General features: G+C 36.9%; 1 long non-coding RNA gene across 1 annotated transcript in view; it reads right to left on the bottom strand.

Moving 5' to 3' along the window:
- LOC130240193 (uncharacterized) overlaps positions 1 to 15,046 on the bottom strand; it is a 42,859-nt gene that overhangs the window by 15,436 nt on the left and 12,377 nt on the right. Inside the window, exons 2-3 of the long non-coding RNA XR_008838739.1 lie at positions 8,532 to 8,757; positions 6,865 to 6,971 (exon numbers count right to left, since the gene is read on the bottom strand). This is a non-coding gene — a long non-coding RNA (uncharacterized LOC130240193). The remainder of the gene's footprint in view (positions 1 to 6,864; positions 6,972 to 8,531; positions 8,758 to 15,046) is intronic.

Below are 15,046 nucleotides of genomic sequence, written 5' to 3'. Positions count from 1 at the left end.
ATGAAATGGTTTGGTTCAAATTCTTCAAAGAAGACATGCATTTGAGAAATCTTTTAACATATGACAGGTTATTGAACTATAAAAACCTCTTGTTTTGGAAGTTTAAGAAATCAAAACGTCCTTTAGTCAGAAAAACATTTCTTTGAAACCAAGATGCCAAAATGGCTTTTAGATTTGGTTCAATGTGACGCAATGAACGCCTACTCCTAAGACAGGATTGTTCCAGCAATTAATTGATTGGAATACATAGTAGAAAGACTTGTTCATTTTTTTTAACAAAACATTGATTCAGGGTTTTTAGTGAGACAAAAAACAAAGATGATTAAGTGCCGACTACATTAGATCTGACAGCAGTGTCGCAACACACAAGTGTGAGTACAGCATTACAGTATATCATGCGTCACTATTGATTTTCTTTTGATATGTTGTACAGTCATTTCAACCAAAATTTGGATAAATATGAACAACCCAACCACTGGGTTAAAAGCGTAAATCAAAATTTTAACCCTATGTTGGGACAGTCCATATTTGAACAATAATTGGGTTAAAATGACCCACTGTTTTTTTGGAGTGTGGTGAGTATTTATACATTTTGAAGCTGTTTTTTTTTTGAGCTGTTGCTTTAAGGCAAAGATGCCCAAACTAAGGCCTGCGGGCCAAAGTTGGCCTATGGTAATCTTTGGTTTGGCCCGCCATCCCATCGGTGAACAGAGGGAGAATGATGGGGACGGTTTCAAGATTGTCAATTCAAATTAAATGTAACCTTATGTTTGTTTGTTTTTCTTGTTAAAATCTAACACTGAAATTAAATGTTTCAATTCACTGTGCTATAAATGTGATTGCTTATGTTTTCATCGCAGTAAGTTAGTTAATACGATTTAAAATAATGTTTTCTATTTATTTAGAAATATTATGGATAATTAGGAAATTAACCATGACAACTTTAATGTAATATAGTTTGGTATATTTACCTTTGGTCCATGACTCTCGAAGATATTTGGTTTTTGGCCCTTCATTTGAAATAGTTTGGACACCTCTTCTTTAACAAATCAGTTGTCTCAGTTCACAAAAGAGATCTGAGTGCTTGTTTCAGTAATCACATGTGCTATTTAATTCACTAACTGAAGTTGATCATCACTGTATAGATTGTTGTAATCTATTTTTCACTTAAAACTATTATATGGCTTTAGAATACTCTGCAAGCCATGAGAGCTGCACTTTATTGTTTAGTGTATAGTGCTTTTACGCTTGAGAGCTTCAGTCAAAATTTGCATGTAATTTTCATTTCTCAGAATTTCTTATTTTGTGTTCCACAGAAGAAAGAGTCATTCTGATCCGGAACGACAGCACACTTTTGTTATTGCCATAACAACCTAAATAACAAGTGCATCGGCGCCTCTTGTATGGTCTTGAAGGTGAGATCATGGCAGAGTGTGTGTTGTGTGTGTGTGTGTTGATTACAGTGACTCACGGCTGTCCTATGAACCCCTGCAGTGGTTCCTGTCTTTGTGACAGCACTGTCCTGGTCTTCATGCAGTGACGAGCATGAGGTCACACTTGTTTTTAAAGAAACATGCCATCATGATAAAAGAGGATAAGACGGCCATTTTAATGGTTTCTTGTTGGACATCTGTCTTTGTGTGTGTGTGTGTGTGTGTGTGTGTGACTATTGCTCTTCTCAAATTTACAACTGTGACTCCTTTAAGTGTCTTGTGGACAGTATTGTTAAGAGTTTATGTGTCAACCAAAGATCCACAACAGAGCTATATTCATAATCATTGTTTAGAACTGTGACCGCTTACATTTACTGCACATTTGAACCTCTGGTTGTCCATCACAACATAGCCAAGCACTTTTAGCCTGCAGCTAGCTCTCTGCAACTCTCACATGAAGCTAAGCAGGACTGCACCCGGTCAGTACCTTAATGGGAAACCACATGACAAAGCTTGCTGTCAAAAGAGGCGTTAGTGAGTCCAGCAGAGGGTACATAACCTGCGGTCTATGTAGGTCCTAACACCCCAGTATTTTGACGGGGACTCTATACTGCTCAGTGAGTGTTGTCTTTCGATTCAGACGTTAAATCGAGGTCCTGACTCTGTGGTCATTATAAATCCCAGGATGTCCTTTGAAAAAGAGTAGGGGCTGAACATGGGCCAATTTGCCCACTGGTCTCTGTCCATCATGGACTTCTAACCATCCCCATATGCTAATTGGCTTCATCACTCTGTCTCCTCTCCACCAATCCATTGGTGTGTGGTCTGGTGCAATATGGCAGTTGTTGTGTCATCCAGATGGATGCTGTACACTGGTGGTTAATGGGGAAATTCCAGTCAAAAATTTGTAAAGTGCTTTGAGTGTCCAAAAAATGCTATAGAAATGTAAGGAATTATTATTATTATTATTATTATTATTATTATTATTATTATTATTATTATTATTACTATAAGCTTAGTGCTTAAAACGATGGTTGACCTAAAATTAATATTAATTTACCTTGACCTCATTATGAACCTGTTTTTCTGTGATTTATAAAGTAAAGGAGTTTAGAATATTTGCCAGATGCTGTCAAAAAAGCACCATAAAAGCACAACAGTGTTTTAACTAAAGTTACAAACTTTTTCACTGAATTAAAGTTGAAATGAAATAAAATGTAACTATTATATGAAAACCTTAAACTCAAAAACAACACTTTGAAGGTTAAAATTTATGTAAAATATATCAAAACTGAAAAAAAAGAAGTAAACAACAAATGGATCTAAATAAATAAAAATTAACAAATAAACTAATAAAATGACAAAAACAGCTAAGTAGATGCCATTTACAGTAGTGTGTTTCATTTTAAAATTGTGTTTTAGAATGAAAACACTCCTCATGCAGACATGCATTTTACTTTGTTTCAGAAAAACGAACACTAAACCAACCTAAAACATGTGATATCTGACTATTCACACTCACTGGTCATGTGCATATTTTGCCAACATTCGCACATGCATTCTACCAGTTGTGTTATGGTTATATGAGTGGTCTTGATAAATCAGGTCAATACTATAAAAGACTATCAGAAAGTGATTGTGGATAGCTTTTTTCAAAAGTCTGTGTTTCAGTCTGTCTATACCAAAGTGAAACATCAGTGGTTCAAAACTAAAACTTGGTATTTATCATTTTCAAACTGCTCTGTTTTCACAGGTCAAAGATGCTGGAGTAGTGTAGTAGTGTAATGTTACGTAGTGTGCCTTGTGCCTTTTAAAACAAAAATGAACCTCTATAAACACCACCTTAGTAATAAAAAGTAATTAATAAAACACCATTTTAATTATAGTTTAATTATAAAACCATCATTATAGTAATAGTGTAGTAATTAAATACCTATAGTATACAGTATATTTAATACTAAAATAATACTTACTCCCAGGGCCATTTATATAGAAGTTGATATTTAGCCACACCATATTGGTGTTTCATAACATCTAGTTTTTATGAGGTGAGTTGTTAGCCCAATGCTCAACCCCCAATCTGGAGTACAAGGACATACACACATACACTACAGATAATTTAGCCTACCCAATTCACCTACAGCACATGTCTTTGGACTGTGGGGGAAACGGAAGCACCCGGAGGACACCCATGTAAACACCTGGAGAATATGCACAGTCCACACAGAAATGCCAACTGACCCAGCCGGGGCTCAAATCAGCGACCTTCTTGCTGTGAGGCGCCACCGTGTCACCCATACTAAAATAATGTGAAGCTAAAAACAATAAGATTCATTTAGCTATTCATTAATAACATTCTAATTTCATTCCTAAATAGCATAGCCATTCATATGTTTTCAGACATAAAAAGATGCCAATATCACATTTAAAGTCAAAGCCAAAGATTGGTGGTCTTAATCCACAGCAAGCATCACACACACAATATGAATCTCACTCATACCATTTCCTGATCTTGTTCTGCACTTTCTCCCTACCATCGCTTTAAATGTCCAAACAATAATATAAAAACTGTTCAGGAAGACCTTCACCCTCAGGTTCAGTTCTAGGAAGAGAAGCTCACATGTGTTGAGTAACTTAGAGTCCAGCTTTTGTCAGACAGACCTGGAGTCTTTACACTTTTACTGAAAGACAGTGGATGCAGCATTAGCGCCAGCCAGCTTCAATAGTGATAAAGCACCTCCGTTCAGGCAGCTGCACTTAAAGGATCAACTTTAATCTCCACATAAACTCTTTTCTCTCCTTTACGCATCCACCTTCAACTTGACACAACACAAATGTCACTTCTCATTAGCGCTGAGGTGCCAAGCCTGGTTTTACAAGGTAAGCAAAGAGATTATATGAATTTTCCAAGCATTTAAAACAACTCTATTGAGACATTTCACAACCTCTTCACCCACATTCTCCAGTCCAGGGTCTGGGTATCCACAGATTTGGTCACTCCCCGGAGATCTGTGGGCGATTTAAAACTGTTATTTCATTCACTGTACAACAAGAAGGGAACACAGAGCTGCCGTAACCGCTTGGGGTTTGGTTGGAGGCCTGGGTGGGATAGAGATGTCAGGACAAGAGATGCAGAGCAGTCAAGGGACCTGCTTGTTCCTGCGGTTTGGGAAGTACAGTGAGAACTGCCTGGCTCTACTGCTTGTGGATTTGGCGAATTTGATTGTTGAAATTTTTCGAAGAGCAAAGCATCGCAGATGCTGTTATCGTTTTACATGAGAAGTTTAGCAGGAGGTCAGAACCTCGTATGACCTTGATTAATGGTTATATATGCCAACATGTTGGATAAATGAACTGGTTTAGACTTTTGGAGTTCACAAAACTGACATTTTCTATAGAGTGTGTGGCGTCTATGGTTTGTCGGTTTAGCAAAAACAATACCAATTTCAGTAGTGTTTACATTTTTAGAAATGATTACTGATTGCTTCAGTTTGACTGAAATCACACCTTTTGAAGAAATGCAAACAAACGCACACAGTTTGAGAGTATGGGAGTCTGACAAACTCATTTACTGTCATTTGTATTGAAAATTACAGGTTGGATGAGTTTTCTGACTTTTCAGCTCTTCACATTTTTACAATTAACAAGACAAACAATTGCTTTAGTCTCACTGAAATGCAACTTCTAAATGTGTGTACAGTTGGTCTAAAAGTTTGAGAATATGACAAACTCGTTTTCTGTCTTTTGTATTGAAACTAGTGTGTGCCACAAACTGGACGAGTCCATTTTTTTTAACTGCAAAACAATAACTCAAACTTGTAAAAGTGCATGTAAACATAAGTGTGTGAGTGTATGACAATCTCATTTTCTGTCAATACAATAAATAATGTGGGGCTTGAATTGGATAATGCAACTGAACATATTTCACCTAAACAATTTTTTTATCATGATTAATTGATTCAGTCTGATGGAAATTGATCTTAGCTGAACATTGTGTTCAAAAGTGTCAGATTGGCCTTTATTCAAATTTAACTCTGTTGCAATTTCTTTGCTAGTGTGGATCATTTAAAAAAAAGTGAATCTGAACCCACAGAAAAGATGGGTCTTTGTGTTCTTAAAAAAAAAAACTCTAGTTGGTTAGACTGAAATATCAATGCAACAAGCATAAATATCGGTAACACTTTATTCTGATGGTCCAGTTGAGTATTAGTAGACTGTCTGCTTATTCCTGTTGAATCTGATAAGTACCTATATTTAGGGTTTGTAAACCAGTATCTTAAGGATGAAACAAACCAGGACAACAAAACCCTTTGAGAGTGTGAGTGTGACACATTCTTGTACAATGTCTCTTGTTTTGACCATTACTTGCCATTTATAGGCTTACACCATCTTCCGACACACACTCACCCCAAAACGCCCATAATGCTGGAGTCTTAAACCTCAGAGATGCCTTACCATTCAAACGCATGTTAAAAACACATGTCCGCTGAGCCTGAGGGAGGATGACAGCAGACATTAGTGATGTAATGCAAAGGATTTCCTGCCTTCTTAGAATTAACGAACATGCTAATTTTTCTAGTATTGAATCACACTAATATCAGGTTACCAACACAGTCACACTCATAAACAAATAACTCTTACCCCAACATGGCTTACATTAACTACTCTGCATGCTCCAGAGCATTCTCATCTCTCTCACTCTCAGAAGTCAAACTGCTCTGGGGAATCACACCCACATTGTTACAAAACAACAACAGCAGTCCTGTACTAGACCCCAGAGGCCCGTGCCAGAGTCTCTCGTAAAATGTGAACTTGTCTTTGAGGCTGAGGCCAAATAATTCCACCAAAATGAATGCAGATCTACTGCACCTCCAGCCTTCTCATTACGCTGCAATTTAGACACTCAATACCACAATCATTATACCGGGGGGTGGAAAGAGACTGATTTAAACTGGAGGAAAGGAAGCATTATGAAGACCCCGGTAAAGCTGAGTCAAGTGCATCACTTCTGTTAAAAGCAGTTCGCTGTATTTTACAGGCATGAGTGATCAGTGTTAGAGCTATCTTTAGGCCATTCAAGCTGTAGGTGAGTTTTTTTTTCTTCAAGAGAATAATAATTTTTTTAGCTTGGTATATAATATATATATATAATACAAGTCAACGAGTACCAGGACTTTGCTGGTCAAACAACACATATACAAATCAAAATAAATACCCATTGCTCTTGGTTATACTGTATGTTGAGGGGCATTTATTAAGTAGGGCTGTTTTATGCAAAATAGGTTCATTCTGAAAACGTAGCCCTATATACATTTCTGGAGATCACAAATTATGTAGCCAGAAGTATGTATGGCTGCATTTCATCTTTAAAACGAACGCTACGGGCTGGTATAATGACGTTCCTTTTCGCGCTTAACAGCTGACCGCTTACCTCTACATGGATGGCTTTCCCGCTGCCACCAGTTTTCCAGTAGTTTTCATGTATGTTGGCGGACTTGAGACGCAGTGAGGAGTTGACCATGAAGACGAAGTTCGAGTCTGGCAAAGAATGGTTACAGAAAGTGGGTAAGACAAAAACAAAAGCCAAAAAATAAAACAAGTAAATAACAGGGTGAAGAATGTGGTAAAATCTGAAAACTTGGTAAAGATCAGACAAGGGCTTTTCTTTTTCTGGATTGCCTTTTAAAACCATTGGTTGGGTTTAGGGAAGTGGGTGGCGGGTCAATCAGTGCTTTTAAAAACACTATTGGTTTGGTTTAGGGAAGGAGGGTGGTTCAGTCAATCAGTCAGTTAACAGCGGCTTCTGGTGGATTTACATGAGAAAAGCAGGTGTGAATGGCACCTGTGATCTCAAAAATCGTACACATTGACCTCTAGTGGATTCGCAAAAGCATAAAATGTAAAAAAAAGTACCACCTAGGTTGTATTTGGCGCTCTCCAGATATATATATACTCTATAGCAGTACGCTTTCAGAATGAGACTGGGTTGGTTTTATTCAAAACCTTTTGGAATTGATCCTGATTTCAACTTCTGGAATCTATCGACTCCAGACCGAGAATTGATTGCTCAATGTTGTTGCGATTCTTTTTTGATTTTTTAACCCCACCAGTAGTAAATATGTTAAAGAGAAGCTCAATTGAGCATGCATGCATGCTGCACTAACATATAGAAATAGCTAATTGTACACTGAAATAATAGCATTACAACACTAAAATTAAAGTGTGCAGTTTTTCTGTCGACCAGATGAGCACAGATGTTTTAAAACAACAGCAGGTATGTCAAACACTGCTAAAAAAGGTGTAAAAACCCTCATTGATGCTCCAGAAAGAAACACGAGACATTAAGAACTGACGGGTGAAAACGTTTAAACGGGATAAAGATTTTGAAATATGAAATATCTTCTTCTTTTTTTCAGCACTGCCTTTCAGAAATAACAAGATACTTGCATGCTTTCCAAATGACAAAATAAGGGCAATTTACCCTGATCTTCAGATTCTAAAAGTTGTAACCCCTTCTTAATGCCTGATGTTTCCTTCTGGAGGGTTTAAACCTTTGTTTAACAGTTTGAGTCCCTTGATCATCGTCAGTGAGAAATAATCTGCAGAAGATGCTGGAAAACTGAAGACATGGTGAATTTTTCAAAAGAACAGAAGTCAGTTAACTGATCAGAACAAACAAGAGACTCATAAAAAAAAACTATCACAAGTCAAACAAACAAAAAAAACACTCGTAGATCATAAGATTATAAAAATCAAGGGTATGTAGACTTTTGCATGGGGTAATAATTTTAGCTATATTTTTAGTACAGTGAACCACATGTAAACATATTTTGTCTAAAATATCTTAGAACAGTACTAAATAATAATAAAAAAACATGCATTTTGTATAACCTCTCCCTTTACTTGCATTTCGTGAGTCAGCTATGCATAACTGAAGAAAAAAGGCCATCTACACCTTGGCAGGCCTGAGAGTGTGTAAATTACTAGCACATCTTCATTTTTTGGATGAACTATGACTTACAAATGTGTGTACAATCTTTACACATATGTCTAAGAGCTAACAAGGCCCCAAACACTCAGTATACAAATGCAAATCACCTCATGCATCAGGAGACTGGAGTTTTGATCTCACAGAGGCAATCCATTTTTCCTCCAAGCAAACAGGCTTATGTGTTTAATGTGGGATTGCTCAGCACAGTCACTGTCATTTCAAACTCTTTGTGTTCTTGGCAGGGCCGTGCTTTTCCCCTCAGGTCAGAGCCAGAGTCCTGGCTGTTCTCCGCCCATTCACAGCTCACTTTGCCATTGCGTCTCCTTGCAGGATCTGTAATTTGAAATAAAAAACACTTAAGAATAGCTTACAGCTCACCCAGACACCCTCTGTAGTGTCACATGAAAACAATTGCAAATTCTTTTGGGTTTCCGAGCAGAATTTTCTTTTGACGCTTTTTTTTTTTTAGTTATTACAGCTTATGGAAAATAATGTCAAAGCATAAAAGAAATGGCAGCTATTAAAAGAGCCGAATGTAAAAGTTTATGTGGATCTGAGCTGCTGTGATGATATTAATAGGCAAACAAGAAGAAAGGGAAAGATAGAATCCTGCTGTTGGGACAGTGTTCAACGCCAGACAGTGAAATGAAAATTAATAATAATAAAACAAAGCAGGCGAAGAAAACCCCATGATCTATGATTGATTCCTTTGAAATGAGCCTAGAAATGAACATGGTAATGCTTCAGTGATTAAATAATTAAGCTTATATTGCAGGCAATCAGCCGGGCATCTAAATCAAATTCAAAATCCAAATCAAGTTTGAGCTTAATTTAGGTTATAAAATGATGACAGGTATCACAATTTTAACAGCAATACATTCATTTAGCTGCAGCACCGTATGACCTTCAGGATGCCTTTTTGATGATGTCACATATACAGTACTTTCAGCTTATTAAAATTATTTTCTAATCCGGTTACTGACCTCTAACAAACTGCACATTTGGGACAAGAATCCCCTGGTTATTTTTGTACTTAGGAAAAACAAAAAGCCTTAAAAGAACACTACACTTTTTGGAGGGAAATAGGCTAATTTTACAAGTCACCTAGGGTTAAACAGATTAGTTTAGCTATTTTTTCATCCATTCAGTCGATCTCTAGTCTGGTGGGAGCACTTGTAACTTAGCGCATCATAAATCATTGAATCGGACCATTAGTATTTTGCTCAAAAAAAAAAAAAAAAAGATAATTTGATGAATTTCTATTTGAAGCTTGACTCTTCTGTAGTTACATCATGCACCATGAAAATGAAAAGATTTTGTAGGTTGATATGGCTATGAAATATACTCTCATTCCAACAAAATGATCAAGGAACTGCAAAATTGTTGCAAACAATTTATATGGGTTGAATTTAAACAAAGTAATTTAATTTATTAATGTTCAACTTAATTTGTTTGTTTAAATTCAACCCAAATAAATAGTTTACAACCACTTAACTAAAAAAAGTATTAAATCCAAGAAATCATCTTTGAGTCATTTTTTCAATGTACTTAGTTACCGAGCTGGGTACTACATTCTTGTGCTGTGTTATATCACTGTGCTATTGTTTTACTTGGTATTTTAAATGTTGAACTGCATCCCAATCTTTACAAATCTTGCAGAAGGCCCATTGGAACCTGCATGGACCCAAAATTCTTACAGAAATCAGTCAAGTTTGGTGAAGGAAAAATCATGGTTTGGGGTTACGTTCAGTATGGGGGCATACGAGAGATCTGCAGAGCAGATGGCAACATCAACAGCCTGAGGTATCAAGACATTTTTGCTGCTCATTACATTACAAACCACAGGAGAGGACAAATTCTTTAGCAGGAAAGCGCTCTTCATACTTCAGCCTCCACATCAAAGTTCCTGAAATCAAAAAAGGTCAAGGTGCACCAGGATTGGCCAGCCCAGTCACCAGTAATGAACATTATTGAACATGTCTGGGGTAAGATCCAAATCCAAAGAGTCCTGATAAGAATATTTTCTTTGCCATTCAAGACGACTTTATTAATAGGTTATTTCCGTCATTACAGAGATGTATGGATGCAGTCACCCAAGCTCAATATTAATTATTTTCCCACTGCACCATGTCTTTATATTCTATATATTATTTCTGTTAAGTGACAAGACTTTTGCCTCAGCAAAGTCAAACCTTACTGTACTAATTAAATAATTAAAAATCAAGGCATGATCATATTTTATTCTGGTAAAATAAGCATAATCTAGAGGACTTCGCCTTTCATATAAGCGCCTTCTAATTCCAAATGATCAACTAGAAGTTAAGTTATTATTTGCTGTTCCTAAAACTTGGAAAAGCAACATGACTTTTGTCAGGTAGTGTACAACACAAACATAAACATTGAGACACCAGAAGCTAATTGGTTGTAATCAGATATCAGTGACACACAGAAATATCTGCATGGACATATCATGTAGAGCCCAACGGCCTTCTGGTACATGTTCATCGCTCTGCTATCAGTCGTCGCCAAGAGCGATGGGGTCTAAACACATGTCGTCACCACACTCCACCCTGTTCAACATCTCTCCCCATGCTGACCACAAGTTCACATTCACAACCACAGTACCACACATCTCCAGCTGAGACAGCATGCACATATTTCCGTAATTACGGAAGATTACAAAGGTTTAAATCAGGGTTCAGGAACAAAGTTTAGCAACTCCCTAACGCATTAAAGAGTAACACCTTTTAAAACACACGCAAACTCCTGCAAGCGTTGAGGAATAACACCTCAAGGTTTCTTCACTCTGAACTCCCAGCGGAGGGATCAGAGTTCATCAGCGCGGTTACACACACACACACAGAGCTGAGGGCGACAGAAAACACACTTCTCCGCAGCCTGGAGATGTACGACCCTCAAGAGTGCTGTTATGACGTTTTAACCACGGTCAGGCATCTGGCACAGATGTCAGATTGGTGGTGATAAGGACTGATCCAATGTAAGGCAATACAGGCAATTCAGACACAAACACGAGGGGAGATGCTTCACACTCAGCGATGATTATCCGGTCATTGAGAGAGAAATATGGCAAGATCTCTGGTGGATACATAAACACGCATGAAGTGCTGTACCCATAATGTGATTGATTTGCTTTTGCATCCCCCAAGAATATGTTACTTACGCTTACCCTGAAAGACTTCATTTAGCTGAAAAATGAGCAGAAACATGGAGCGCATCTAACCTCGTGACCTCTATCAACAATGTGTAAAGGCATACAAATGTGAACTTATTTTAATGACAGATGTGGGAGAAAGTCCTATTGGCAGAAAACAAATTGTTGCATCACAGATTTCTCATTCTTATTTCACCCACGCAACGACACGTAATGCTTTTAGAGAAACACTGAAGACCCTTGCTGATGTTAGGCTTATTGCACTGTGCCAAAAAAAGAGCAAAATATACAGTATATGCCAAACTTTGTCAGTGGACCAATCTTCGTGTTACTGCAATCACAAACGCATCTTGTTTATGACATTCAGTGATGTGATTACAAGTAGTTTTTTTTTTACCTCAGTTTGATCACCATCATCTAAGACCCAGTTTATGTCCAAACTAAAACATGCGTTTTAAGTGAAGTTTCATAAACTAATTTCGAGAGGAGCACAAGACATGATTGAGCACGACTGGCCGCTCATCTGTAATCTGTAATAATCCAATCAGAGTGATCCTAGTTTACTATAAATGGATCATTTTCTTCCTACTGCTCTATCTTCGTTTGGAAGAATACCCCCTTCCACCCTATCTCCTCCTTTTTCTCCCTTTTCTAAAGGGGGAGCTCTCGAGACCTACCTGATCTCGGATCTCCTGATATGCTTATTGACTGGGCAGGATTATGGAAACCTCGGGAATAATAAAAACAGGGTAACATAAGCGCAGATAATCAAACAAACTTGGCTGGCAGGGAAGAGCAGGGCTGGACGTGACAGGACAGGCAGGACAAGGTGAACTGGCACACTGGCACAGAACAGCAGACAAGAGGAGACTATAAGAAGAGCAAACAAACAAACAAACAAACAGGTGAACTAAATAAACTAATAATGGGCTAACAAGGAGGGTGGGACTAGACAATAGATGGGAGAGCACATGACACAAAATCTGTTTCTCAATATGCGTTCTTCAGCAATTTTGCCGCATCGCCCAGAATCCTGTCATATATGTTTTGAACTTTTGATTGACTATTGCCAAATTCAACAGTAATTTTCTCAAGCCACTTCAGTATCAGTATTGTAATACTTGCAGGTCTTTTTGTAACAAAAGATCCAGCTCATAAGAATCATTTGTTTGTGAAAGTCTATATGGGTTTCAATTCACATAAAGAACCAACTCTTATGAATCGCTTGTTTATGACTTCACTATTACACTTCACTAGTGCAGCTACATTTCTTTGTATTTGAATTTGCATGCAGTCTGCCTAGACTGCAGCTCTGCACAAGAAGTTAGGCCAGTGGAGAAATGGCATGCCCAACTAAGCCTGGTTTCTCTCAAGTTTTTTTTCCCTTCACTTTCATCAATTGGTGAAGTTTTGTTCCTCGCCATTGTCATCACTGGCTTGCTTGATTTGGGACTTGTGAAGGTGCGCATCAATGAATTTGCTCTTCAGTGTTTGGACTTCCAGCAGTAAAATTTAAATCACACTGAACTGAACTCTAAACAAAAATGGACTGATACAGTTTCAATTCACTAAAACTTCTAAGTTAAGCTGCTTTGACACTATCTACATAGTAAAAGCGCTATAGAAATAAACATGAATTGAATTAAATCGAGTCTGCAAGGAGAGCTCAATACAAAGACATATATTCTAATCATTCATTTTCTATCCACCCTTAATTCATATCACATTCAACCCGAACAGCTCTCACATGTACTGTTTATTGTGTCATTTCGCTTTTAAAATTCAAACAATAATGCAGGATGCACTTAAAATGCACATGTGCAAGAACTTTTTTTACTTAAGTATTTGCTTTTTGTCTTTTGAAAAGTACATAAAATAGCCTACTAGTAACATAAATATGTATGCTTAAAATGATTATTAAATTAAATCATTAAATTTTAATGATTTCTCCCTAAAAATAGCTCATATGCCATCATATCAAATGAATGGTGTCCCTGGTTCTAATAAATTATGGTCAATACATTCCATCTTGGGTTTGTTAATGCTAATTTATTGCAGCTAGAGGGTGTGGAAAAATGTGTTTGGTAAAAAAAAAAAAAAAAAACATGAAGGATGTTGTCAGGAGATTTGTGCTGCATTGCTCAGCTTTGGTTCACTGCAGAGTAATTGTGGTGTAACATATGTTTGATTGGGGCTTTAATCATTAAATGAACTACTTCACCTTTTCAGCTTGCCAGTGTTTGTAAATTGTGCCAATGCATATTAACCAGGCAAGCGTTCAGAGCGAGTGATTTGTGTGCTGTATTGGAATTCGATTGAGCAAGCATCTGTCAAGAACAGAAATGTATTATTTTTTTCTTCAATTATGGGCACTTTAGACTTGTATTGGACATTGAAATATGCATATGCACTATTTGTTTTCCAACAATGAACATATGTGCCTCAGAGGAAATTTCTGATCTTTTTCTTTTCGGTTTTCCTTCACCCATCCCCCTACCCCCCCACCCAGACATTGTCATTTTCACCTGATCTCTCTTTTTTTAATTACAGTTAATAGCGTGGAAATGACAGCAGCGCAGTTTTCTCAATCAGGGTATCTTCCGTCCATATCTGATTTTAACTTGATTTTTGGTTTAGGGTAGGAAAACAGATAAACAACTTTAAAAATCATCATACAATGTAGGCAGCGCTAAAATTGCCTTTTTTTCACCCTCAAAATAAAAGCGCTTTTAATTATTATTATTTAATTATATATATATATAACTAAGTCTACATATTCTATCATTTGATCAATTAGCAGGCTTACATTCATTGTGTATGCATACATTAAATAAAAATGTAAATTAGCAGTATTATTACACATTTGTCATTAAAATAAGGTCATATTTTGCTGCCAAAGGTTTTGCTGCTGTGCACCTGATGCTAAGCAAAAATAATCATTTCCAAACTGCACCTGGTTTGCATGATTGTTTTAGAGCTACAGAGCTACTGTAGGCCTAAATGATATTAATAATAATAATAATAATAATAATAATAATAATAATAATAATAAGCTAATAATAATAATAATAATTAAATATATATATATATATATATCCTCCTAAGACCCCGCCCATTGACTTGTGTCCTCTGTAGTGGACATTGCGTTTTCATGAATTTTCTTTGAATTTTTTGAGCTACTCTGTGAAGTCCTAGTTTCTAGTGATATGTCATTTGATTGGCTGGCATGTTAGGAACCACTTCTTACACTGCATCCAAAATGGCCGACATACAAAAAGCACATTTTATGGGAAGGAGAGAGGCATGTAAAATTTAGCTTTTAAAATGTTTTTTTTTACTGTTATTATTACATATATATTTGTTTATTAAAGTGTCAGGAACAATACATTTAGCTTTCAAAGCTGTTAACTTGTTTGTGTTTCAAAATATCATCCTTTTTTTAAATGTCCA

Source organism: Danio aesculapii, chromosome 13 (genome assembly GCF_903798145.1).
Source record: "Danio aesculapii chromosome 13, fDanAes4.1, whole genome shotgun sequence".
In the NCBI taxonomy this organism is placed as follows: Eukaryota; Metazoa; Chordata; class Actinopteri; order Cypriniformes; family Danionidae; genus Danio; species Danio aesculapii.
This window is presented reverse-complemented; position numbering and strand designations above follow the sequence as displayed.